At 39.4% G+C, this 26,719-nt stretch overlaps 1 protein-coding gene across 1 annotated transcript in view; it reads left to right on the plus strand.

The window, feature by feature from the left end:
* The window catches only part of LOC121375827 (GTP-binding protein Di-Ras2-like), a 59,689-nt gene that overhangs the window by 4,747 nt on the left and 28,223 nt on the right, over positions 1-26,719 (plus strand). The gene's annotated exons all lie outside the window — the stretch shown is intronic.

The following is a 26,719-nucleotide window of genomic DNA, read 5'->3' on the forward strand; positions in this document are numbered from 1 at the left end:
TTCCCCCTCGTCCCAACCAGTGCCCCACAACTACGTGTGATCATTTTTCGAATAGATGATGACCATATATTATGGTACGGAACACAGTTTTTTGTGAAGGAATGAGGGAGGGGTCTATTTTCACCTCCACTATACCGGGTTTTGGGCATGCCCTTTTTCTCTCAATATGCAAGTGCTCAAAAGGTTATTGTAACATCCTTGTTTGCGTACTTAAATTCGTGGATGAAAAAGGTAGTATCATTTAGATTATATGTATACATGTAATATATTTTCGTTGTATTATTAAAATCGTTGACTGAACATATTACACAAAAATTAGACCACCACGAAAACATGTGATTTCACAGTACTTCGTGTGGGTTTTTGTTTTTTTAAAAGGTGCAATTTGCTATCTGAATTAGTTGTTTTTTAAGATTTAGCGAATTAAAAAATATTCAATTTCTGTTGGTTTGTTGATACATATAACGATCTTCTAAAGCACTCGAACGTGACGAACAGTTCGAAGGGTCAAAAACTGTTGTCGTTCGTAACGCCATTTTATGACCATTAGGCCATTACTTACAATGGAATCCATTGATTGAGTGATGGTCGCCTTTCTACCAGAAAGCTGATTCCAGTCCTCGTGTTATTCAAGTGTGTAATGTTCACAACACAAATCGATACTCATTTCTGCCGTACGATTACCAAGTAATAAAACATATTGAGATTTTTGAAAATGGGTCTCACCTTCGCGAGCAATCGACCTACTTCTAGAAGAACAGATCGATATGATCAAACAAGACGTTCAAAGTAGATACTGTACCCTGCTCATCTTCAGTATCGAAAGAGAAAAAAAACTGATAACTTGGCAAAATATCTGGTTACAATATTGTTAGCAGCTGTTAAATGTTAAGCTTGTAAAATGGATTTATCGGTGAGAATTTTTTTTTGCTTAAAGTTCACCTCACCATATTATAACATCATTTACTAATACAAAATACAAACACAACTATATATTTAATAAACTCACAGTCTCACCTCATCATATTATAACCTCATTTACTAATGCAAAATACAAACACAATTATATATTTAATAAACTCACAGTCTCACCTCACCATATTATAACATCATTTACTAATGCAAAATACAAACACAACTACATATTTAATAAACTCACATTCTCACCTCGCCATATTATAACATCATTTACTAATACAAAATACAAACACAACTACATATTTAATAAACTCACATTCTCACCATACCATATTATAACACCATTTACTAATGCAAAATACAAACATAACTACGGTTTTAATAAACTCACAATCTTACCTCACTTTATTATAACGTCATTTACTAATGCAAGATAATAAAGACCATGGTATGTGATGCAGTGTCTGTGACAGAGGGTTTTCTGTGAGAACTATGTGTCAGAATTACTAAATGTTTGACATCCAGTTGCCGATGATAAATGAATGTGCTATAGTGGTGTCGTTAAACAAAACACAATTTTAACTCTTTTTTTTTAAAAACAGTTGTTTATGTGTGTACTGTCTGATTGGATTGATACACTTATTATACCGAGTTTATTAAAAATATTGACCTCATTACCACTGGGAATTAATAATGGTGTACGGCAACCTTTAGTAGTCCATCCATTACTGTACATGAAGTACTCCAAGATCAGAACAAAACGACATCAGGCATACGTTCAGCCAGCGAACGTTTCACTAACGTTCACGAACTATTTGATTGGTTCCCGACGTGGCCATTTGGTTTACCGTGGAGCACATAAACCAGGCTAGCGGACGTTAGCAAAAAGCGGTTGACTGAACTCACCCTAGTACAATATTTGACAGAGCAATAACATGATTAATTTCAATATGCCTCTTGTTAATTGTCGCATTTATTCTGCCGGTAATGATTTTATTACTGCCATACGAGCTCTATTGCCCGTTATAAATGCAATCGGAGTTATTCCCCGCATGCTTTTAAAATATTACTCAAATGTCAAAATAGTTTGTCCATTTGGAGAAACATCACAAGCGCAGCTGGACAGAGTTCAGCGAATATGAAAGTCTGTTAAGTTATATATGAAAAGGAAAGTCATGTTGTTAACGATACCTCGACACATGGACACATTTTAAACCACGTCTATGTCGGTGTATGACGGCTGTTTTCCACATGTATGGGTTATTTCTCGTCCCAGCAACTGCACCACGACTGGTATATCTATGTCTGACAGATATTTTCTTCATCAAGTAATAAAGTGTTTGTTTGTTTGTGTTTTGTTTTGTTACTTTGACTATTATATTGTTATTATTTACCAGGTGGGTTGTCTCAGAAGACAAAATATTAATAATGTATACTGTTAAACCATCCATTACTTCTATTTTTTTCCTTTTCTGTCCTTTCAGTTTACTTAATCGTTTTTCACCCACGTTTATTTTGATTGATTTAATGATTGATTGATTGATTGATTGATTGATTGATTGACTGACTGACTGACAGATTGATTGAAAATTACAGTCACCGTTATTGTACAATTTAATATTTGTAATTAGGAGACGGCCTCGTAAAGTGGATAACTTGTGTCTAATCTTTGTGTGTGTGTGTGTGTGCATATATATATATATATATATTATATTCAATAAAATATGTTTTCAATCAAACGAAAAAAATATAGCCGTTTTCCTTTCTAAGACGATATGTCAAAATTACCAAATGTTTGACACCCAATAGCCGATGATTGATTAATCAATGTGCTTTAGTGGTGTCGTTAAATAAAACAACTTTAACTTTTCCATATGCGTAATTTTTGGCGCGGTGAGGCGCGGAACGCAGAAAAAGGGTCCATCAAAAAATCGATTACGTGGTTATTAACAGCAGCGGGTTTTTTGATAACTTCGACCGCGCCACGTTAAAAACCGCTGGAAAAAAGTAAGTGAAATCGTATGTTGTCTTCACATAATCGACAGTTTCCGTGGCTGTTGTTGCACAAGGTACTCGTATCGTTTGGCGTCGCCTTAACATTCTACTGCCGAGACAGTATGCGCTTTTCCACAGACAGGAAAACACATACCACGCCTTTGAGTCTTCTGTCTGCCACTAACGTACTAACATCTGTCGTGGACAGACAGCTGAGTGCATGACCAAGACCCGACTTTTTCATAGACAGGACAGCACATGCCACTGTGATTAATTTACCAGTGATGGGGATCTGGTTGAAGTTGAAGAAAAAGAAAAAACTTACGGTGTTTTCCGAGCCAATCGTATTTCAGACAGTTTTATAATTGTGTTACATCCCGCTCACTTAAAAAAGCTGATGTTAAAGTTTGTTGTTTAACGACACCACTACAGCACATTGATTTATTTGGATGTCACAATTTTGGTAATTTTTGACTTGAAGACTTAGAGGAAACCCGCTACATTTTTCTATTAGCAGCAAGGGATATTTTATATGCACTTACCCACAGACAAGACAGCACATACCACGGTCTTTAATATACCTGCATTTGTTAGAATGAGAAGAGAAAAAACAAACAAACAGAGAATGGGTTCAATGAGTTGGTTCGATCATAGGCGTACGGGCTCCCATTTTTGTAGGTGGGCAGGCTGAATTTTGCTCGAATTAAACAAAAGTGCCCGAATATGGATTACAACGTTTATTCATATTAGCATTACTGCCAAACAGCTATATAGGGTTGCAAACAAATCGCCAAGCATTTTTACATTGGTTACTACTAAACTAATATTTTAGGTAGAATAATGAAAATATATGGTGAAAAGTGTTCAGGCCAGCTCATTTTGCCCGAATTTCTCTATTGTTTATACCCGAATTTGCCCCACCCCCCACTCCTCCGCAGTCCCCCTGTCTCGTACGCTTATGTGTTCGGTTCTGTGATACTAACACCTCAGGAGAGCGCTCTACCGGCGGATCTAGATGGCGCCCCTAAAAGACAAGTGATGGTATACGTTTATTAATTAGATTTTAAAACAGGAATATAATCATCACACATTTAGTATTAACATAATCATTTGCGAGTTTGCGAATGCGTTCGCGTGGCGTTGATGGCGAATGCTGATACTTGTTTACAGGACGTTTGTCATCAGTGTAATTACTGGAGAGACGTTATTAAATTGACATAATCCGCTCTCCATCTCTCCACCATCGTTTCGCTAGATATTAAATATCATGGCACGGCTGTATCGACTTAATTTGTCAAATGTCAAATTAGCCCAACAGCAATTTGAAAATGTCAGGTGCAAAACATATTTAATTACCCTTCAACTAAACGAACGTTGGTTTGCTTTGTTGTATCACTCTCGGAAATGTCATAGTTGAGCAATAACATCAATATGTCTGTACAATTTTTCAAAACACAGCTTATTGTTTGACATACACGAATTGCGCACGATATACCATGACCGACTTTGCACCACACTGATGAACACACGCACACGCATACGCACACGCACACGCAAGTTCCGAAATATCCCCGCCCCCGCCATTTCAACAATGATGTTCTTCAAACTATAATATGTAATTTCACTGAAGATTTGAAATTGTAAAAAAGGATACCAGAAGAAATTATACTAGCAGAAGCGGATCTATGGGGGAGGGGGGTGCAGGGGTCCGGGCCCCCTAAATAATTTTATTATATATTAATTTTTTTACGATCCCCTCCAAACCTCCTCCAAAGTTCCCTTGGCATTTCGCTTATGTCATTGGGGCTCCCCCTAAATGGATTTTCTGAATCCGCCACTGACTAAACACATTTCATTGATTCTGTATAATTGGATGTATTCTGGAAAACAATAGATATACAAGGATAGGGTGAGGGATAGGGTTTGCGTTAGGCTTAGGGACTAGCATGCAGACCTGCAGCAGGTAGCCGACGTCCAACAGTCGTGGTTCTAAGTGTATCTCGGTTGCCTTCAGCTGTAGGTGCGTTCTTGCAGCCGGAAGTGTCCGATGACCCATTAATTACACATTTGAATTTACTTGTAAAAAGGAGGGATAGTTATAATTAAGATGTTTCGTTCCAGAAGACATTGTTAGGCTATAATACGTAGAATCTATATATTTTGAATCAACGCTTTTTTAATTTTTAACTGACTCTTTAGACATTATTATTTGTATTTACTAATTCGTCAATATTTTTAACCCAGAAAGTTATACGGGCCATCGAAATGCGTGGGAGAAGGTTGCCAGGTAAGGTGGCGGGGGTGTAGTCATCCCTAACATCCCTACCAGACAGATTGCCAACGCCCAAGGAAGCATTAATACTAATCAGCTACCGTCACCCACCCTATTCACTGTCGCCCATTCATTCATACATTCATTCAGTTCTACTTATTTTCGTGCTTATATTTAATTATGGTTTAAGCACGCTGTCATGGGCACACACCTCTCAACTATCTGGGCTGTCTGCTCAGAACAGTGGGTTATTTGTTGGTGATTAGTGAGAGAGAAGACGGTGTAGTGGTCTTACACCTACCCATTGAGTCGCGTAAACTCGCTCTGGGTATCGGGCTGATTCTGCCCATGCCAGAGACCGGACCTGTGATGGACGTGCCTGAAACCATAGGGGTATATGGGCACGTTAAAATAGTTCCAAGTCCAAGTATCGGGGTGCGAACCCTGTACCTACCAGCCTTATGTCCGATGGCTTAACCACGACACTGCCGAGGCCAGTCTGGTCGCCCATCAGGTCAGGTCAGGTCAGGTCATAGGGTTTAACGTGCACATTCAGAACAAGCTGTTGTAGTGCACGGCTTTCATGATGGTCGTCCATTCATGCACCGGATGGTTTATACGTTGATAGAAACATCTAATCCAACAGACCTCGTTCTCGTTTGGACTGATACGCTTCTCAGCCAATCAGAGCTTCGCATCTGACAAGGAAGGCACCGGTTTACATTTTACTTCCCTGGACGCCTCTGCGTTGCCACGTGACCGGTTCTGCGGTCATGAACATCCGGTTTTATATCCTGTTATTTTCTATTTTTATTCGTCTTAGCTTTTGATTTCTATGGATTCACTTGTCATGCTTTCTATCTGAGAACAATTCCTGGCTTCATTACTTACCATTGTTTGTAAACTTTCGCCGAGCGAGAACTGCAACCGAATTGTTGACATAATAATTTCCGGTGCGTTCAGATGGTGTGGGCAGACAACTGCAGCTTCCGTTAATCGTCTAAGAAGAACATTCTGTCATAAAAAGATGGCCGGATGTGTAATCACATACAACAGACAAGTTCTTCAAAGTCTTTTGTCTGATTTCATTGCCAAGAGATGTTAGTTGATTATGAATGTGCGCAAGACAGTGCGCTGAGGCCGTGGGTTATATGTTGTAGGCAGAAGACACGCGTTTGATCTGTTTGTCGACATACCCAAGAGTGCCAGTCACCGATGAAGTGGTGGAGGGTGGTACCCAAGAGGCCATATTATGATGTCGGAGAATGTCAGGGGTGATTCAGTCTCTCTGGCCTTTAAGGGTCAGACGTAGACCAGTGGTAAAGCGCGCGTTTGATGCGCGGTCGGTTTGGGATCGATCCCCGTCGGTGGGCCCATTGGGCTATTTCTCGCTCCAGCCAGTGCATCACGACTGGTACATCAAAGGCCGTGGTATGTGCTATACTGTCTATGGGATGGTGCACATAAAATATCCCTTGCTGCTAATTGAAAAAAAGAGTAGCCCATGAAGTGGCGACAGCGTGTTTTCTCCCTCAATATCTGTATGGTCCTTAACCATATGTCCGACGCCATATAACTGTAAATAAAATGTGTTGAGTGTGTCATTAAATAAAACATTTCCTTCCTCCCTTTCTCTGGTCTTTAAATATTGAAATTGTTCCAAGAAAAACACTTCACCTTTTATCCGCTCGCCACATACAACGTACGCCATGGCGACATCTGTATGGCAGCGGTCCTGTCATATAACCGTAATTCATCCAGCAATCACTATATCTGCCGTCAAGATATGATGACTAGATACATTTATATATTTTCAGTCAAACACCACACATTTCGCTTTTTTAGGACGCAACTACTTTTACACTAGTTACGATTAGCCAAGGAATGTTATATTGTTTAAAGTTACTTATTATTTTATTTCCATTTGATTGTTTTGATTTTAATGAACCGATTTTAAGACAATTTTTTAATAAAAAATAATTTCAACGTGTGTACGTAAATGACCCTGAAAAAGTGTAAAGTTGTGGAATAAAATGGTTCATTTCATTCATTTTTTGTTTTGTGTGGAATTTAGGATAAATAAAATAACTGATTGTTGTATTAAGATATCGGCTTTATCCTGCTCAGGTCGAATGGCGAATACCGCTCGACACAGCCTCGCGGCGTTCGCTGTTCTAACCTTCGCAGGATAAAGCCGATATCTTAATACAGTGACCGGCTATTCTGTATATAATGTGTTGAGTGCGTCGTTAAATAAAACATTTATTTCTGTATTTCTGACGGTGTTAATGGTGATGGTGCTGTTAATGGATGCTAGTACTGCTCGTACGGTGATAGACGTTTTAGGTAGTGATGGCGGTAGTAGTAATGTTGTTGATAAAAGTTAAAACAAACTGATAGAACGATAATGTAAACTTATCTTTAACTTACACACATTTTATATTTACGAAATCGCAATGGTAATTTTGATTGTGTTTTATGCACCTTCTTCATCCGTGGACCAGATAAAAGTATAAGAATGTATAGATCATTTTATTTTACACATGCAAAATCTAATATATCAAAAACTACTATCAATCAAGGACGTATGGGTTTTTCGTGGCGTAGCGAGGGGGGGGGGGGGGGGGGGGCACGTTGTCCATGCCTCCCATCAAACGTTTTTTCTTTTTTTTATTGTATTAAATTTGATAAAATAATACATACATACATACATACATATATACATACATACATACATACATACATAGTTGCCCCCACCCCAAATGTAAAATCCTGGTCTTTTGGTACATTGTTTTTAGCTTATTGGAATGGAAACCCTATTTACGTGCCCCTATCCAAAAAGGTTCAGGCACGCCTACCACGGATTCGGCCTCTGACTTCGCCAGTGGGCGGTTCCGTGGCAGTTTTAGCTTATTGTGCTCTTCGAACTACGTATGTCTCAAATATAACAGCAGTTATGGCGAGCTTGTTCTTGCAATCATGTCACATGAGACAGGACTGTCTAGATGTAATGATAACATCCATAACTTACAGAAAGCACTAATGGAAAGAAAAAGAAAGAAGTGTTTTATTTAACGACGCACTCAACACATTTTATTTACGGTTATATGGCGTCAGACATATGGTTAAGGACCACACAGATTTTTTTACAGGAAACCCGCTGTCGCCACATAGGCTACTCTTTTACGACAGGCAGCAAGGGATCTTTTATTTGCGCTTCCCACAGACAGGATAGCACAAACCATGGCCTTTGTTGAACCAGTTATGGATCACTGGTCGGTGCAAGTGGTTTACACCTACCCATTCAGCCTTGCAGAGCACTCACTCAGGGTTTGGAGTCGGTATCTGGATTAAAAATTCCATGCCTCGACTGGGATCCGAACCCAGTACCTACCAGCATGTAGACCGATGGCCTAACCACGACGCCACCGAGGCCGGTACACTAATGGAATGGTGGTCGTAAATAAAGATTCAACGGCGGCTGTAAACGTGTACGATTTCAATGCTAACAATACGTCTGCTAATATTATTGTTCACAAATAAGTTAGTGACGGCAAAACCACGAGTTTTCAAAGGGCCTCTGAATATTCAATTAATTGTAGACAATGGTGATTGTTGTGAAGCTCTACAATGCGGGTCCGCGTTTGGTTTGTTTAACGACACCACTGGAGTATATTGAGTAATTAATTATGTGATAATTTTAACTAGTAGTCTTCCATCAATGTTTTCCATTGGTTTGAACCTTGCTACAATTAAATTGAATTTAAGGGTTTGAGTGTGTGTGTGTGTGTGTGTGTGTGTGTGTGTGTCTGTCTGTGTGCGTGTCTGTGTGTGTGTCTGTCTCTGTATGTGTGTGTGTCTCTGTGTGTGTGTCTGTTTGTGCGTGCGTGTGCGTCTCTCTCTCTCTCTCTCTCTCTCTCTCTCTCTCTCTCTCTCTCTCTCTCTCTCTCTGTGTGTGTGTGTGTGTGTGTAATATAGTTTAGAGTTTGTTTTGTTTAGCGACACCACTAGAGCACATTGATTAATTAATCATCTGCTATTGGTTCTAAAGCCAATTCTGCCAAGTAATCTTCAGAGGAAACCCGCTACATTTTTCCATTAGTAGTACAAGAAATCTTTTATACGCACAGACAGATCAGCACATACCTCGATCGAAGCACCTGAGCCAGCGATCCACGGCTAAAGTGCTTATTTTATTTTAAACTGTGAGTGCAAACAGGCGACACTTGGTTGTCAGTTTGCCTGACTTTTTCCAATCCAGTGTCCATGCTTTCGGTAGCTTGGCCCTAAGATTACCTTAGGCGCATAGCTACCCTATGCACTTAAGTTGATCTTAGGGCTAAGATTACCTTAGGCGCATAGCTACCCTATGCACTTAAGTTGATCTTAGGGCTAAGATCGCTTCGTGGCACGGGGCCCTGGTGTATGGGGTGCTATCCTGTTTGTGGGGTGGTGCATATAAATGACCCCTTTCTACTAATGGACAAAATTGGCGGGTTTCCTCTCTATATGTCACAATTACCAAATGTTTGACATCCAATAGCCGATGATTAATAAATCAATGTGCTCTAGTGGTGTCGTTAAACAAAATCAAGCCTCTTTTTCTTCTGGTGGATGGGGGTGGTGGGTGAAACTATTGCCTCTTTCACGTTATGTTATTTACATGGTCTTAACAGCTGTTCTGCATACAGTTTTAGATATTTTTCTCTCTAGATTATCAAGTTGGTTACACTCACGTATAGGCTATTTGTAATAAATCTATCAAAACGTCCACATGGCTGAGACGGGTATAAATTTAAACAGGTGTTCAGTGAATTACATATCATTAATGTAAACTTAAAACTACATCCATTTAGTCCTTCCCACAGGGAACGCCTTTTTGTCATACTGTAGAATTTTCTACTAGTTATTTATTTCTGAGACGATTGTTTTCTAAATTACACATAAAAATAGTTGGTGGGGGGTATGTTATTTCTGAAACACTTTTACTTTTCTTCTTACGTCAAACCAAACTAAAATTATTCACCAAAAAATTACTTTTGTAGGAGGATGGGACGGACTATAGTAAATTAATCGTTTTGGTTTATTCTAACCGACCACGGTGGTGTTGTGGTTAAGCCATCGGACATAAGGCTAGTAGGCACAGAGTTCGCAGCCGTACCGACTCCTATCCAGAGCGAGTTTTAACGACTCACCGGGTAGGTGTAAGATCACTACACCCTCTTCTCTCTCTCTCTAACAACTAACCAACTGTCCTGGACACACAGCCCAGATACCTGAGGTGTGTGCTCAGGACAGCGTGATTGAACCTTAATTGGATATAAGCATGAAAAATAAATTGAAATGAAAAGAAAAGGTTTACTCTAAGCTGTTGCAAACCAGATGAGTTGTCACCCTAAACGTATTTTTCGTGTTTGTCTAATTCTTCGCACGTGTTACGTTAAAGGGACACACCCTAGTTACGGCTAGTTGTTAACCATTACGGCGTTGTTTTTCGCTATTAAACCCATTTTTTCACAAATAACATTTCACTTTACTTACCGTTTATTATTTAGAATATACATTTCCATTCACCTGAAGTGTTTTTTGGTAATCCTGGTAATCCTGGTTTTTGTAATACCACAAAATGTATTTTTCTTATTTCTTAAAAACGCACGCATGTTTGAGAAAAACCCGTTGAGCAGACAAGGTCTAATCTATTTTTAGACGGGATATTTCCATTTCAATGTCACAGACGTTGGTATACCACGTGACCGTTATCATTTTGGTTCGGTTTGTTTTCTCGTGCACGGTTCTTCGCGCAATCAACATCCGATTTGTTGTTGTTCATTTGTGAGATTTTTCTTCACAGTTCGTGAACATTTTCAGTAACAATAAAGTTCAGGCAAGTAAGTGTCTCAATACAAAACGTTACAAACCCTTAAAACCAATAATTTTGTTAAGTCTTACGATATCTGGAGAGGGGATACAACCAGGACAGAACAGTTGGAACATGTCCAGGAGAGGTGAAAAGAACGCACCCCAAGTCTGTGCGCACTCTATGAAATTTGTCGTGACGTAGGCATTGTTGTGCTTCGAGCGACATCTACCGGTGACATCAGAATACTAACTTTCAAAATTATTTCAAGCAATTGGGACATGGGGATTCCCATGGTATTTATCGATATAAAACCTGTTTTTCACTCCATTTGATAAAAACGTGATCTAAGTGTGTTACAGGTTTGTAGATTAACCAAATTATAATTTATTTTTTCTTGATGGAACTAGGGTGTGCGGCTTTAATGTGGAATTAAATACCTGACAAAACTTAGTGTCGCGTGCTACTGACGGAACAAGGAAGGGGAACATCTGAAATGGCGGGTGAGGGTGAGGTGTGTTGGGAGACAGAGAGAATCGCTCGGGGTTGTTTTTGGGTTTTTTGTTGTTGGTCTTCTGGGGTTTTTATTATTATTTAATTCAACGCCCTTGTCATCAAGCTTTTATATCAGATATTTTAATGGCAAGGAAAATAAATGACATTTTGCACTTCAGACTAAAGGTATGTAAGTTTATATGTGGGCTTTTGTGTTGTCGGCTGAAAGGGAGGTCAGTACCCTTGGGATCCCTCTGGACCCATCAATGGAAATGTCAAGAAATCAGTATTGGCAAAAACCAATCAGCCATCATCCATCATCCAAAGGGAATAAATCATGTTCCTTGGCTGTGTATAATTTATACTTTACTAATGCAAACATTGCGTAAATGAAATCCTTCTAATATATTATACATGTGTCTGTTTGTTATCGATTGGACGCCTACGGACGACACAATGCTGCTTTTGTCCCGTGTTTGCGGTAGTGTTCTAAAACAGCCTTAGTTACCTTCCCGACCCGAGTCATCTTCGTACACGGCCTACTTTGAGCGCGGAAACCTGAACTTTCAGTCACGATTTTAATATTGATTTCAGTGTATATCAGATGACATATCCTTGAGTTTTCGTTATGGTTTAGGTTGTATCGGAGAGAGAGAGAGAGAGAGAGAGAGAGAGAGAGAGAGAGAGAGAGAGAGAGAGAGAGAGAGAGAGAGAGAGAGAGAGAGAGAGAGGGGGGGGGGCGAGAGATGGGGAGAGGGGAGAGGCAGATATATATAGAGAGAGAAAAAAGAACGAGAGACAGAGAGAGTATGTAGAGGGAGGGGAAACCCGCCATTGCCTCCTACCGTCGTAATGTTTTATATGCACTTTTCCACACTGGTCAGGACGGGGGAACGTGTCCATCAGTGGTACTGGATCCCATGATCCAGTGCACTAAAGAAGAGCGCTGTATCAATAACCTGGAGGTGGAGCTGCCAGATTGGGTAGAAATAAGATCGAATTCAAAGAACAGGGGCAATGGGGTAGGAGGCAGATTAGGCTGCTTTCATGTGATATGCTGAATTTGAACTTTTCGTGATTTAGGGGACATGGTTGAAGATTAACGGTAGAGGGAGTAGGTAACCGCGGTGATCCCAGAGTAGAATTCAAGAGACACTCCATCCTTTGTTATTCAGTGAACGTTTGAAGTTGGCACATACCAAAACACCTTGGATTCGATATTGTAAGGCATAGATGGATATATGAAGTTTGACAATGAAAATTATATATTATTATATCTACCGCTTTTTGAAAGGGTTTTTCTTTTCAAAATGTATTCCATTATTTGACCTGACTATAACAGTTTAATATCTCAACAAGTTCACATACGTCTCTCGTCTTAAATTTGCAAAAGATTCAACCTTAAAACCCTTTCTTTGTTCCGTTTTATGGACCGAAATGATGGCAAACTGCTCTAATCTAATCATTAATTCTTACTATCAATCTGGCACCTGTTAATGAAAGTGGACCCCTCAACCCACCCCCTTACCTCGACTACTAACCGCAATCTGCCTCAGCCCACTTCCTCCCGATGTGAGAAATGTGACAGGAGCAATCCTGGCCGACCTCGGGCCATCAACTTGTGATTAGTATTCGCCGACCGAGTCTTCTAATTGTCTTGTGCACGTCGTTTCAGCGATACATCATTAGACGTCGTGTCACACAAGCCCACGTCTTAATATTCCATCTAACTGGTAGAACAATTTACGTGTAAGGTGTCAGCGGGTGGGCGTATCTGTGCGTGTGTGCGTGCATGCGTGCGTTTGTAAGAGTGTGTGTATACGATTTTTGTTTAACGACCCCACTAGAGCACACTGATTAGTTAATCATCGGCTATTGGATGTCAAACATGTGGTAATTCTGACACGTAGTCGTCAGAGAAGACCTGCTACATTTTTAATAATAGAGCAAGGGATCTTTTATATGCACTTTGCCACAGACAGGAAAGCATATAGCACTGCCTTTGACCAGTTGTGGTGCACTGGTTGGAATGAGATCAGTTGAATGGACCACCGAGGTGGTTCGATCCTGCGACGGAAACACCCCAAGCGAGCATTCAACCGACGGAGCTAACTTCCGCCCCATCTATATATGATAGATACATACACAGAGCGACATACAGATATATATATATATATATATATATATATATATAGAGAGAGAGAGAGAGAGAGAGAGAGAGAGAGAGAGAGAGAGAGAGAGAGAGAGAGAGAGAGAGAGAGAGAGAGAGAGAATGAGGGAGTGTGTATGTGAGAGTGTGTATGTGAGACACACACACAGAGAGACAGAGACAGAGACAGACAGACAGAGAGACAGAGAGAATGAGATAGAGATAATGAGAGAGTGTGTGTGTGGTGAGAGAGAGAGAGAGAGAGAGAGAGAGAGAGAGAGAGAGAGAGAGAGAGAGAGAGAGATGAGATGGCAAAGCGATCAACACAAAAACAATTAGGCTACGTAATTAATTTCGACGAGTGGCAGGCCCACGTGGTGTGAGGTGAGGAGACCATCAAGGTAAATAATTTATCATTCTAATCAGCTGTTACTGGACACGTCCATCGTGGACATGAGTCTCACCACAGTCGAGGCCCTCGAAATAGTGAGTGGTATGATCAGTTAAACTATCGGCTTTAAAGCTGGTAGGTACTGGGTTCGTGTCCCAGTGTCGGTTCCGCTCAAAAATGAGTTCACAGTGGAAATAAGTTGTATGGTGTAAGATCAGTTAAGTTGACTTCTTTCTCTGTGTCTTAATTTACATTTGCAATTTTATATTTATGTGATTCATCACTTTATTTTTGCATTTACCATAGTTTGACCCCCAGTATGTATTTTTCGTGCTGGGGTGTCCTTACACATCTATTCTATTATATTCTATTCTTCCTCACTAACAGCTAACCAGCGTGCTTGAACCTTTATTTGATATAAGAATGGAAATAAAATAAGATAATAGGACAAAGGTCTTCACTGTCATTTTGATCAGTTGGTAAGGCGCTCGTCTGCGGTGTTTTGGTCGTAGGATCGAACCCTCTCGGCTGACACATTGGGGTTTTCTAGGTCTCAACAATTACCCAACGACTGGTGTATCAAAAGCCATGGCGTGTGATGTCCTGTCTGTGGGGGGAAGTGCATATAAAAGAGCCTTTGATACTAATTAGGAAATGCAGCAGACTACGAATCAGGATTATCAAATGTTTTCAGCCGGTGGTTATTATTTAAGCATTTAACACAAAGGGAAACACAGTTTGTAAACACCACAAGCATAGATGAATGATGATACGATTAAATCAGAATGATGAAACCGTAATATTTCCATTTCGGTATGGGACTTCTCAATGGGGCCGTGCTCCACGTTTCTTTATTACACGTGGAAGACACGTCCATAATCGCACCCGTGAGGTGGGTAAGACTCCGTGGATGCATCCTTACACTTCCCAATAAGCCTAGCGGTGCACTCATTCCTGTATGGAGCTGGTATTAGAATGAAAAATCCCACATATCCCATTATTTATTAATCAATGTGCTCTAGTGGTGTCGTCAAATAACACAAACTTAAAGGCATATTGACACAGACCACTGAACAAACTTAAAGGCATATTGACACAGACCACTGAACAAACTTAAAGGCATATTGACACAGACCACTGAACAAACTTAAAGGCATATTGACACAGACCACTGAACAAAAATAATTCGATTTGTCCCTAAATGTACTTTATTCATCCATCTTCATAACTACCATACTCCATTTATTAATGACATTTTGTAAAAATAATTGAATTATGGCAATGGTCCATAATTCAAAAACTAAAATTGCCGAGAGGGTTGATATGGATTTCACTCCATCATGGTTCAGTTAAGGTGATGCAATAGCTAGATTTGGTTTCCAACAATGAATGTAATTTTTAGTTATTATCCATTTTTAGAGAAATAAGGTCCTTAAATCCGTGACAGTATGCCTAAAACTAATGTGTTTACAGTTCTTGTAGATGAAGGTGATCAATAGCCGGTCAACATACAGTAGACTTGCAGGGGAGCAACTCTTAACAACAACTGCAATTAAAATCGTATCTCTGCAAAAGGCAGAGTCGGAGGGAAGTTTAGAAACGATCGTGACTGCTATCATGAATCACTGTACATGTCGTTTGTTTTGTCAGTAGCTACTTCCCAGGACGATATATCCTTCTTGAATCTCCTTTAGGTATCTACAATCAAAATGAACCGTGCTAATCATTATGGACACATCGTGTAATGTCAATAATCAGATAGTGTGAAGGCGGGTAACTGACTTCCTGCTGGGATAGGATGTGGGAGGGGGGTGGGACTTCCAGCGGATACTGACCCGAGGTGAGGAGTTTGTGCTGCACACCTGTCAGTTTCCGTTCAAACTGTAATCAATGGTATTCCGAGAAATGCTGAACTCTTTTCGACAGAAGGAATGTAAAATTGACATTTCGAACGTTGAGAAGGAAGTGTCACCTAGGGCATGGCGATCTAGAGAAAAGGTTAAAAACTCCTTTCTCAGGAACAGATCACCGGCATCCGATGGAGAGAAAAAAAACCCAGTTTGTTTTGTTTAACGACACCACTAGAGCACACTGATTAATTAATCATCGGCTATTGGATATCAAACATTTGATAATTCTAACACGTAGTCATCCGAGGAAATACCGCTACATTTTCCCTAATGCATCAAGGGATTTTTTATATGCACCATCCCACAGACAGATAGCACATACCAGAGCCTTTAATATACCAGTCGTGGTGCACTGGCTGGAACGAGAAATAGCCGATGGAGAAGGGAATTGGCTAACGGGACAGAACTACTCTTCATTACAAGCACATAGTTAAAGTCTGTTTTGTTTAACGATACTACTAGAGTACATTAATTTATTAATTGGATGTCGTAACTTTTGGTAATTTTGGCTTAGAGTCAAAGTGGGTTTTTTTTTAACGACACCATTAGAGTATATTTATTTATTTATTTATTAATCATCGGCTATTGGATATCAAACATTTGGTAATTTTGACTCTATAGTCTTAGAGAGGAAACCCGCTACATTTTCCCATTAGTAGCTAGGGATCTTTTATATGCACCATCCCACAGACAGGATAGCACATACCACGGCCTTTGATAAACCAGTCGTGGTGTACTGGCTGGAATACAAGCACACAGAGACATGCAGTTACAGAACATATACATTCAACCCATGCAATTGAGGGAAATGTCCACGGCAAAAAATGAAACAAAGCATGTCCTTGAAAAGAAATTAAATATAGTTAAAGGTAAAACAGTGCTGAGAGTAATTAAAAACTCCATGTCGTGGGTAATTTCAGGGGTTGTACATACACAAATAAGCACACACACACACACACACACACACACACACACACACACACACACACACACACACACACGACACATACACATTAAACTCACTGTAGTAATCTTAAATATGAGTTTCAGTTGGTTCTGGGATATACCATATTTTTAAATGCGTATGTTGATATAGAGACGTTGGACAGGCATCTTTCCAACAAAGAACGCTTTTAAAAAAATAATTATACCCATTTAAAGGTCCTATATCATAGTTGCAAGTTTAAAATTAATCTGTCTGAATCTGTGATGGTTTTCAGTATCTCTATCCTAAAGTGCTTTGGCCTCCATTGTTGTCGTCTTCATATTAGAGATAAGCATTGTGTGCAAAATAAAATAAAATTACTTGTTGTAATTTGTATAGATTTATATTGTAAAAGGTTTAAATTAAAATTAATGTATACGTTTGGCTAGATTTCGCCATTATGGAATTTTGATAGACCCTCTGTTAAAGCCGACAACACAAAATGTTTTTAGTATTCACTATATTAATTGTCATAACTCCTAATAGTGTACTATAAGTTTCACCCCTCATAGGTGCCGGTTAAACAAAGTGCTAATGTATCGTAAAGTAAAACATTAATTTTCTTTCAAATTCTGGACAAACCGAATATTGACTGGGATGTTACTGATAGACAATGTAAGTTATCTCGCGTATCAAATGTGTCATGTCTCTATAACTTCATGCAAACGTATTTACATGCGCATTTCCGGATGTTGGTGTAGCATTGACACATAAATAAGGGAACCAAGGGCGGACTCAGAGAGTATTTTAGGGAGGGGACCAAGGACATATGAACCAACTCCCTGAAAACGGTATTTATATAAAAATTGTAAATATATTGTTAAAAAGCGGCACTTTAAATTTGTTTAGGGGGAGACAAGACCCCTATTTCCTTCTTTTAATCCGCCCTTGAGAACACTTTAGTAAATAATTACGTCACGGCGGTTCGACATATTGATTGTCCTAGATGTATATTATTGGTAATTCAGTCTGGTGTGATAATTTGCTCTGATTTCTGAACAATACCTTCATCGAAGACAACAAATTCACCTCTCTGTTATATCTTTCTTGTTACTAGACATCGAAACGATAAAGAGTACACATGTATCAGTGTTTTACATAAAAAAGAAACCTTAAAAAAGAAGAAAAGAAACAAATAGGATTACGCATGTACACTGAAATACAAAAAAACAAACAAGATGTTAATATTAACACAGTGTAATTTCTCTTTATTTGTTTAAAGAATGGTAAATGAACAACAGAAGTCACAAGTTGGTTTGTAGGTTATGTTCAACGCCAACATATACTCGAACTGCAAGGCGTGTGAACAGCATCTGTTCTTCCCGAGTCTATGTTTCATGGATAAAATATCCTTATTTATAACACACATACTAAACACGTATCCATGTAATATGTAGCTGTCATGAGGTACTCGTTCAGACGCCTTCAGTACCCGTGACAACAATTAAACTACGTTGTGTCTGTGATTGCTCGTCACATATTTAAGTAGAACTTGGCATTAATTGGTTTGATTGGCAAATCGCTACTTAAGTGGATACCACGGCAGACATCAGATTACCAACTGACTAATTCTAATTAACGCACTTGGAAAAATAAATATTTAATCTGTATTGTTATAAAGTTGAAGTTTAGCACTGTGACAGTTACCCACCGTCCAATGAAAGACACGTCCTCGTGTCTAGCGAATAAATTTGTTAAGATAGAGTTTGTATATAGTGTTTGAAGTAGTTGTCCCGCGTCCGAAATGTTGTATCACAAATAAACTGTTTCATCTATTAGACAAGGTTTTGCTTGTATCGTAATTTCGTTGAGTCAGTTGGTTAGCGTTCACGTTGTCTGAGGCAATGCTCACTGCAAGACGTTTCACCCATCAGATAGGTCTTTTGGCTGTTACCATTGTTCGTAGATGCGTAGAATGTATGCAGTTTTATTTCATCTAGTATCACTGTGTCAATGAAACATGTATGGGGTATCTGTAAAAAAAAGTACTAGACTTTTGTGCGGAACTAGGGTAGTCATAGACGCTACCCGTTATCTCAGAAATTAGCAGCTTCACCCCCATTTTTTCTGATTCACTTTGAGGTGTGGTAGTATTTATATCCGTGGCGATTGATACGCTGCAGGTAGGAGTTTTAGCCACATATGATACTACTGTCGTCTATGGGATTTGATTTGGTAGTATACGCCCTCAAAGTATTTATTATAGTTTTTAACAACACTACACACTTTTCAGACTCTTGGAGTTCTATTGTATTGTTCTAGCTGTGCTTTTAGTGAACTGATTTCCTGAGATTGTTCTCGATAATTAGTTGTACTTCTGTCAAATCTTTGGTGGTTTTAATACAATTATTTCTGGCTTGGTTTATTTCTCTACTGGAATTTTGTTTGGCCTTAAGAATATCTAGTTCTTGTTTTAGTAGTTTATTTAAGTTTACAACGCTAGTGAAAGCCTTAGCACCTAAGTTAGAAAATGGTAGTTGCCTAGAACAAAATGTTCGAAATTCGTACTGAGATTTTCTAATATTGTCCCTTTCTCTTTGTTTATCCGATTTGTGTTTAGGTTTAGAAATGTTGACTTGGGCATGATGTTTGGAGTATTCGTGACAATTTATGTGGTTTACATCTGAGTGAGCATTTAGATTAGAACATTTTAAACAGAACATTTGTAATGGACATATATTTGCATGACATTCACAATTTCTTTTGCCAAATAACCATTTACCGTTATGACAGACCTTGTCGCTTGGGAAGTTCCGTTTTGTAGAATTCCGTAATAAGCTAGTCGTCCGGATATTTTGTTGTTGTTGACACGGATACTGATGCATTTCTGTTGGTCCAACAGCTCTGTAAGTTCTATTTCTGTCAAATTGTGATTATAAAAAATCCATTTTCGCAAGACTGCTCGTTCAGCTATACGTGGTTCATGTGTGTACTTGGTTGCGGAGTCGTGTAGATTTTCATTGTACTCGCTTCTCTTTCATCCATGAGGGGAAATGACATGTAGTCGAAGGCCACAAACATTCCCGAAGGAATTGCTCGGATTCTCCAACGTAACAAATTAAAATAAGAAAATAAAAAAATAACTGTACGAAACAAAATGTAGATCCGCCAATATAATGTGTATATGTTGTACTTTTTATCGTCCAAAATTACCCTGGACACCAAACACCAAGTACACTTAATGTACCTAACTAGTAACTACTAGTACGTTTAAGGTTAACACATGAATGGATGGATGAATGAATGTTTAACGACACTCCAACACAAAACCAAAAACACATCACCTATTGTGTCAAACAGAGGTATAAGATGATCAACATCAATGAAAAATTCTAAAATTATTAATAAAAATAGTGTAGACATCAATGAAATAGTCATATTTGTGAAAGACACAATGAAGCAACATTAAATATAAAAAAAAAAAAATAATCCAAAAGACAAAAGCAAACCAACATTGAACCGAATTATCAAGACACAAAACACAAACAAAAAACCATAAAATAAAAACACCAAATAAAACAGATTTGAAAGTAAACAACCTCGAGAGATCAATGCAACATACCAAAACTAAAGCTTTGATAAGACAAAACCAAACGCTATGGTCAGACAATGGACACGGTGTATATGGAGCCGTGGTAAACAAAAGGAAAACCATATTTGAAATCATTATAAACAGACGCTTATAGAACTTGTTTTTAAACGTCCAAGAAATACCGAACATGTGCTGTATTCGCCACTCTCAAGGAAACCCTTAAGAATGTTGCCACCACGATGAGGAACAGTATATGCAAGGGCTAAAATTAACCCTAAAACAACAGAACAAAGGTAGGCCTACATATGGGCAGTTTTGTTTGCAAAAAGACTATTGTACACATTGATACTGGTAACTCTATTTCATCCAGTGTGCAAAATTAGCTATTGACATAAATATGTCTAATAACTGTGCAAGTACCTCATTTGGCATATACCGCATTACATTCCATCCATGACCATGCAATCTATAGTCCGTCCAATCATTCTATGACAATGTTTTGTTTTCTTTTAATAATTTCAGTTTGGTTTGATGTAAGACGAAAAGTAAAAGTGTTTTGGAAATAACATAAAACTAATATTTTTATGTGCAATTTACAAATCAATTGGCTGAGAAATAAATAAGTTGTAGTAAATTTCATAGCATGAAAAAAAGGCGTTCTTTTTGGAAGAGACTACAGCTGCATGTGACGTAATCTGTTAACGATCACTTCTTCCTGTCGTGCCGACTCGGCGGGTAAAAACTACAGAGATTCAGGGCCGTATCCTCGGTGGTGGGTGGGGGGGGATGGGGCAGGAGAGGGCAGTTGCCCCCTTGAGAATCTCTCTTGTTTTTTCTTCTTTTTTTTACTTCAGAAAATAGTATACACATTTCAGGGTTTAATTTGTATAGTGTTTCATTTGTTTATAAAAAGTAGTGCCACCCCAGGATTTTGATCAGGGTACGGCCCTGAGAGATTGCAGGTGTAAACGTACCCTCAGATTACGTAAAGCCCGCCGCACACATGAAGATGTTGATATAAACGTGTGTAATTAATTCGACGCGATGAACTAATGATGTGTATATTGTGCTGGTTTCAGAGTTGCGTGTCTCGGTAAATGCATACGTTGACGAGTTTAGTACGAGACCTCGCGCTGATGTCCCTTCTGACGTCATTTGGCGGAATCGCTTCGCACCTGCCCGTGCCTAGCTATATCTAGCGAGTTTATTATCATTAGCGTACGAGAGAGGGGTCAGGCGGTCAACTGCCTTTCTCCCCATCCGTGCTGAAGCAAATATTAGCATGTAGCATGTAAATGTATATATATATCTTCGTAAGTCACGGTACTATTCCGTATTATTACTATACTGCATTTCCAAATGTATTTAAACGACATCTCTCTCTCTCTCTCTCTCTCTCTCTCTCTCTCTCTCTCTCTCTCTCTCTCTGTTTCTCTTTTCACACACACGCACGCACGCACGCACGCACACGCACACATCCATACATACACGCACACATAGATAATCGCCTCGCATCTATTTAACTCACCAGATGACCATGTCTAATGAAAGTGTGTCACGTGCACTGGTTTAAAATGTTTTTAAAATCAATACATTAATGCAATCGGAATACAATTTGCGATCGGATCTCTATAAACGTAAATGTCACACGATGGTATTTCAACGAGTCGTGTTTCAGCAAAGGCTATTCCGCAAAACGCGTGGGTGTTCAATTATGTTGGAATGATGTTGGAACAAAGATCTCGCTGGTCGATTAGTTCAAGGATATCAACGGCAGTGACGACTTGTACGATCACTGGGTCCTAGGGCCCTGTCTGTATGTATGTCTGTCTGTTTGTCTTTAATGTATTTTAAAACGCCACACATATATGCTATTACGTTTAAGTAAGGAAAGGACTTGGGCTCGTTTTACGAAGCGATCTTAGCGCTAAGATCACCGTTAGTGTATTGCTACCTTTTGCACGTAAATTGATCTTAGCGGGGGCGAGGCGTAGCCCAGTGGTACAGCGCTCGCTTGATGCGCAGTCGGTTTGTGATCGATCCCCGTCAGTGGGCCCATTGCGCTATTTCTCGCTCCAGCCAGTGCACCACGACTGGTACACCAAAGGCCGTGGCATGTGCTATCCTGTCTATGGGATGGTGCATATAAAAGATCCCTTGCTTCTAATCGAAAAGAGTAGACCATGAAGTGGCGACAGCGGGTTTCCTCTCTCAATATCTGTGTGGTCCTTAACCATATGTCTGACGCCATATAACCTTGATCTTAGCGCTAAAATCGGTTCGTAAAACGGGACCCTGATCATCTTTAACGTCATCTCAGTACATTGTTTTTAATATGGCTCTTTGTGTAACACGATTTTTTTCACACTTAAGGCGACGCAACACGATACGAGTGCTTCCTGCGAGAGTAGGTACGAGAATAACCGATTGCATAGCAACCGAAGAAATCGGTTATTCTTGTCGCTATTTTTGTACGAGGCTCTTGTGTCGTGTGACGTCACCTTTAGATTCGAGAATAATTTAGGAAACCTGTTGTCACATACTAGTAGGCTACCCTTAAACACACTCAGACACAACATATACACATTTTGTTTCACCAGTGCTTTTGACACTGATTAATGAGTGCATGCTAATATTATTAGAGGGTTTTATTACTCCTGCGACCCTGCTGTGCTCAGATTGTGTGTGTGTGTGTGGAGGGGGGGGGGGGTAGCTCAGTGGTAGAGAACTCGTCCTTAATGGACTTGTTCCCCCCCACCCCCCACCCCCCACACACACACCGTTCCAGCCAGCGACCCAGAACAGGTACAACAAAGTCCGTGGTATGTTGCCTAGTGAGGCATCTCAAGTCTCTCTCTCTCTCTCTCTCTCTCTCTCTCTCTCTCTCTCTCTCTCTCTCTCTCTCTCTCTCTCTCTCTTATTCCCTCTCTTTCTATCGACCAAGAGTTGAAATAACCATATGTCAGACACAAAATAGGTTTAGTTTAAAATATGTTGAGGTAACGTTAAACAAATATTCCTTTCCTTTCCTAATTTTGATTGTAATAAGCTCTCTTTTGGGACACAACACGCACACCTGATGGTGTCACCACTCTGTTGACAGTGATTCATGAGTGCATGCTAATACATCATTATTCGAATTTCACTTTTACTCCTCCGTCCGTGCCGGGCTCATTTGTCTCATATACATCAGACACTTAAGCCCACACACACACACGATCCCTGTGCACAGAGATCACGCAATATCTAAAGTCTTTTAAAAATCAATACATTGCGGTCCCTCGCCACAGTTAGAAATGAACTGGAGCCGCTGGCTCTTCACTGTTGAAATATCACACGGTCACATTAAGATGTAGTATTGATATGATTTAAATGTCTGGAGGTTGTTTCACTTTGGAAAGGCTTTCCCATGGGCAATGCGTGGGTGTCTGGCACTTGATTTCATCAGGTTAGGATTGAGAAATAAGTGACCTATATTTTATATACTAGCTCATTTGTATATATGGGGGTCTGCATGTGTTTTTTAAGGTTGTTATGGGTTTTTTTAAAACGAAAACTTTTAAAGTAATGTCGGATGTCCGTGATGCTATAGAAGATTTTGATTGAAATAAAGGTTTAACAATCGATAAAATTGTCAATGTATTTCAATTTATGTAATGTTTTCCGATGAATCTTTTGTCATCATAATTGCACACAAAACAAATAAATCTTACAGTTGAGAAGGAAGGAAAGAAATGGGTTATTTAACGCCGCACTCAACACATTTTATTTACGGTTATATGGCGTCGGACATATGGTTAAGGACCACACATATATTGAGAGAGGAAACCCGCTGTCGCCACTTCATGGGCTACTCTTTTCGATTAGCAGCAAGGGATCTTTTATATGCACCATCCCACAGACAGGCCTTTCATATACAAGTCGTGATACACTGGCTGGAACGAAAAAATAGCCCAATGGGCCCACCAACAGGGATCGATTCCACACCGACCGCGCATCAAGCGAGCGCTTTACCACTGGGCTACATCCCGCCTCTCTGTAAATAAGTGTATTAGATTTTCGTTTAAAACTGCAACGAAAACACATCAACATAATATAACTACATATCTGTAAGAATGAAACAAATTTAAGAAAACAAAACATGTCTTAAAATAAATAGAAAGGAAATTAAAACTGCTAAGAATAATTGCAAAACGTCAAATTCTATCCCCATATTTGTTCTTTTCTTTCAAGTTAAACATAAACATTGGTAGCTGATAGGTTTGTTGAAATTGTACATCGATCCGTCGTTTACAAGTATCATCTGAGAACGTTTGTTAGTTTACTTATATTAACGTTAAAAAACAAGTTTACAAACATGTTGTTCGTGATATACAAAAAAAAGAGACTGTTTTTTAAGGGTTTTTTTTTTTCAAAACATTGTACCAACAGCACTACTTTTGTTTGATTTGAAGTCCTTCAGCACATTATTAGCTTATTAATAACTACCTTCATAAACAAATTACAGAGAGTTTTGCTACTGACTATATATAGACAACTCTTTTTTTGTGAAATTATTCGTCGAAAACACGTGTGTGGTTTTTTTTGTCTTTGACGTAAACAAACTGTTTAACCACACTGTTGATATGAGATCCTGCCGACGTCTATTTTTTGCCATAGAACTGCGCTCGCTCCAAGGCAGAATAGAGCATTATGCCATAATGGTATAAAAATATCGTCCATTTGTCCAAGAAATCGTGGGTGGATCCTTGAATACTTCGTTTGAAAGGCCTCTCTTCTGGTGCTATTGTTAGAGAAGTGCTGTTCTGTGATGGCTTTAGAAGATTCCCTGACATTGTCAACTAATATAAATAAATATGTTTTGAGTTAAAAATAATTAAAAAGGCGTTGTTCCTACACTTTTTATCAACATAATCTGGGGGCGACTCATTTTGTAGGGTTTTTTTTGTTGTTTTGGGATGTGGGTTTTTTTGCCTTTGCTTACTTGTTGTTGTTGTTTTGTTGTTGTTGCATAAGCGGCAGGAGATGACAACAGCCGAGGGTTGTTTGTATTAACTTGATTTCCAGCTGGTGGGGTGGGGCGCACAATCTTCAGAGTGGGGACGGTAGTGCTTTTGACTCTATGTTTTTCATTTCGGGGTGTTTTTGAGAAATTGGCGAGTTTACACAAGATTTATGAACATCCATGTTAAAAGAGAGCGTTGTAATTAGTTGTGAGAGTGGTGTCATCGAAAATAATCTAGCATACAAGTTCTCTCTCTCTCTCTCTCTCTCTCTCTCTCTCTCTCTCTCTCTCTCTCTCTCTCTCTCTCTCTCTCTCTCTCTCTCTCTCTCTCTCTCTCTCGCCCCCCTTTCCTCATCTCTCTGCCTCTCTGCCTCTCTCTCTCTCTCTCTCTCTCTCTCTCTCTCTCTCTCTCTCTCTCTCTCTCTCTCTCTCTCTCTCAATAGCCTTAATTTAAAATACGCTGTGTCATCAAACACATATTCCCTTTCTTTCTTTTCTGATAAGACTAACCCAGTTCTGTTATCTTATCCCAGAGGAATTGGTAATGAAAGTAATTATTTGACGACGCTACAGTACATTGTTTAATAGGGCTGTTCACACGTCTAAATTACCTGATTGGCATAATCACAATTACATTGTCACAGAAACGAATAGGTTTCCAAACAAAAATAGATCACAGCTATAACGTTCAGGGGGAGGGCCGATAGCCGATGATTAATTAGTGTTCTAGTGGTGTCGTTAAACAAAACAAACTTTAATCCTACTAGGTTATCTTCCCAGGAAGGAAATGTTTTATTTAACGACGCACTCAACACATTTTATTTACGGTTATATGGCGTCAGACATATGGTTAAGGACCACACAAATATTGAGAGAGGAAACCCGCTGTCGCCATGTCATGGGCAAGGGATCTTTTATATGCACCATCCCATAGACAGGGTAGCACATACCACGGCCTTTGATATACCAGTCGTGGTGCACTGGCTGAAGCGAGAAATAACCCAATGGGCCCACCGACGGGGATCGATCCCAAACCGACCGCGCATCAAGCGAGCGCTTTACCACTCGACTACGTCCCGCCCCTCCCGATAAGTGCAGGGCCATAGCTAGCGGGCAGTTGCCTGCCCCCAAATTGTTTACTGGTTATTGATATTGACGTTTTAATTGTGTAACCTCCCTGAAATGACAGCAAAATGGTATTTCAGAGCCT

The sequence above is a fragment of the Gigantopelta aegis genome, chromosome 6 (assembly GCF_016097555.1).
Source record: "Gigantopelta aegis isolate Gae_Host chromosome 6, Gae_host_genome, whole genome shotgun sequence".
Classification (NCBI taxonomy): domain Eukaryota; kingdom Metazoa; phylum Mollusca; class Gastropoda; order Neomphalida; family Peltospiridae; genus Gigantopelta; species Gigantopelta aegis.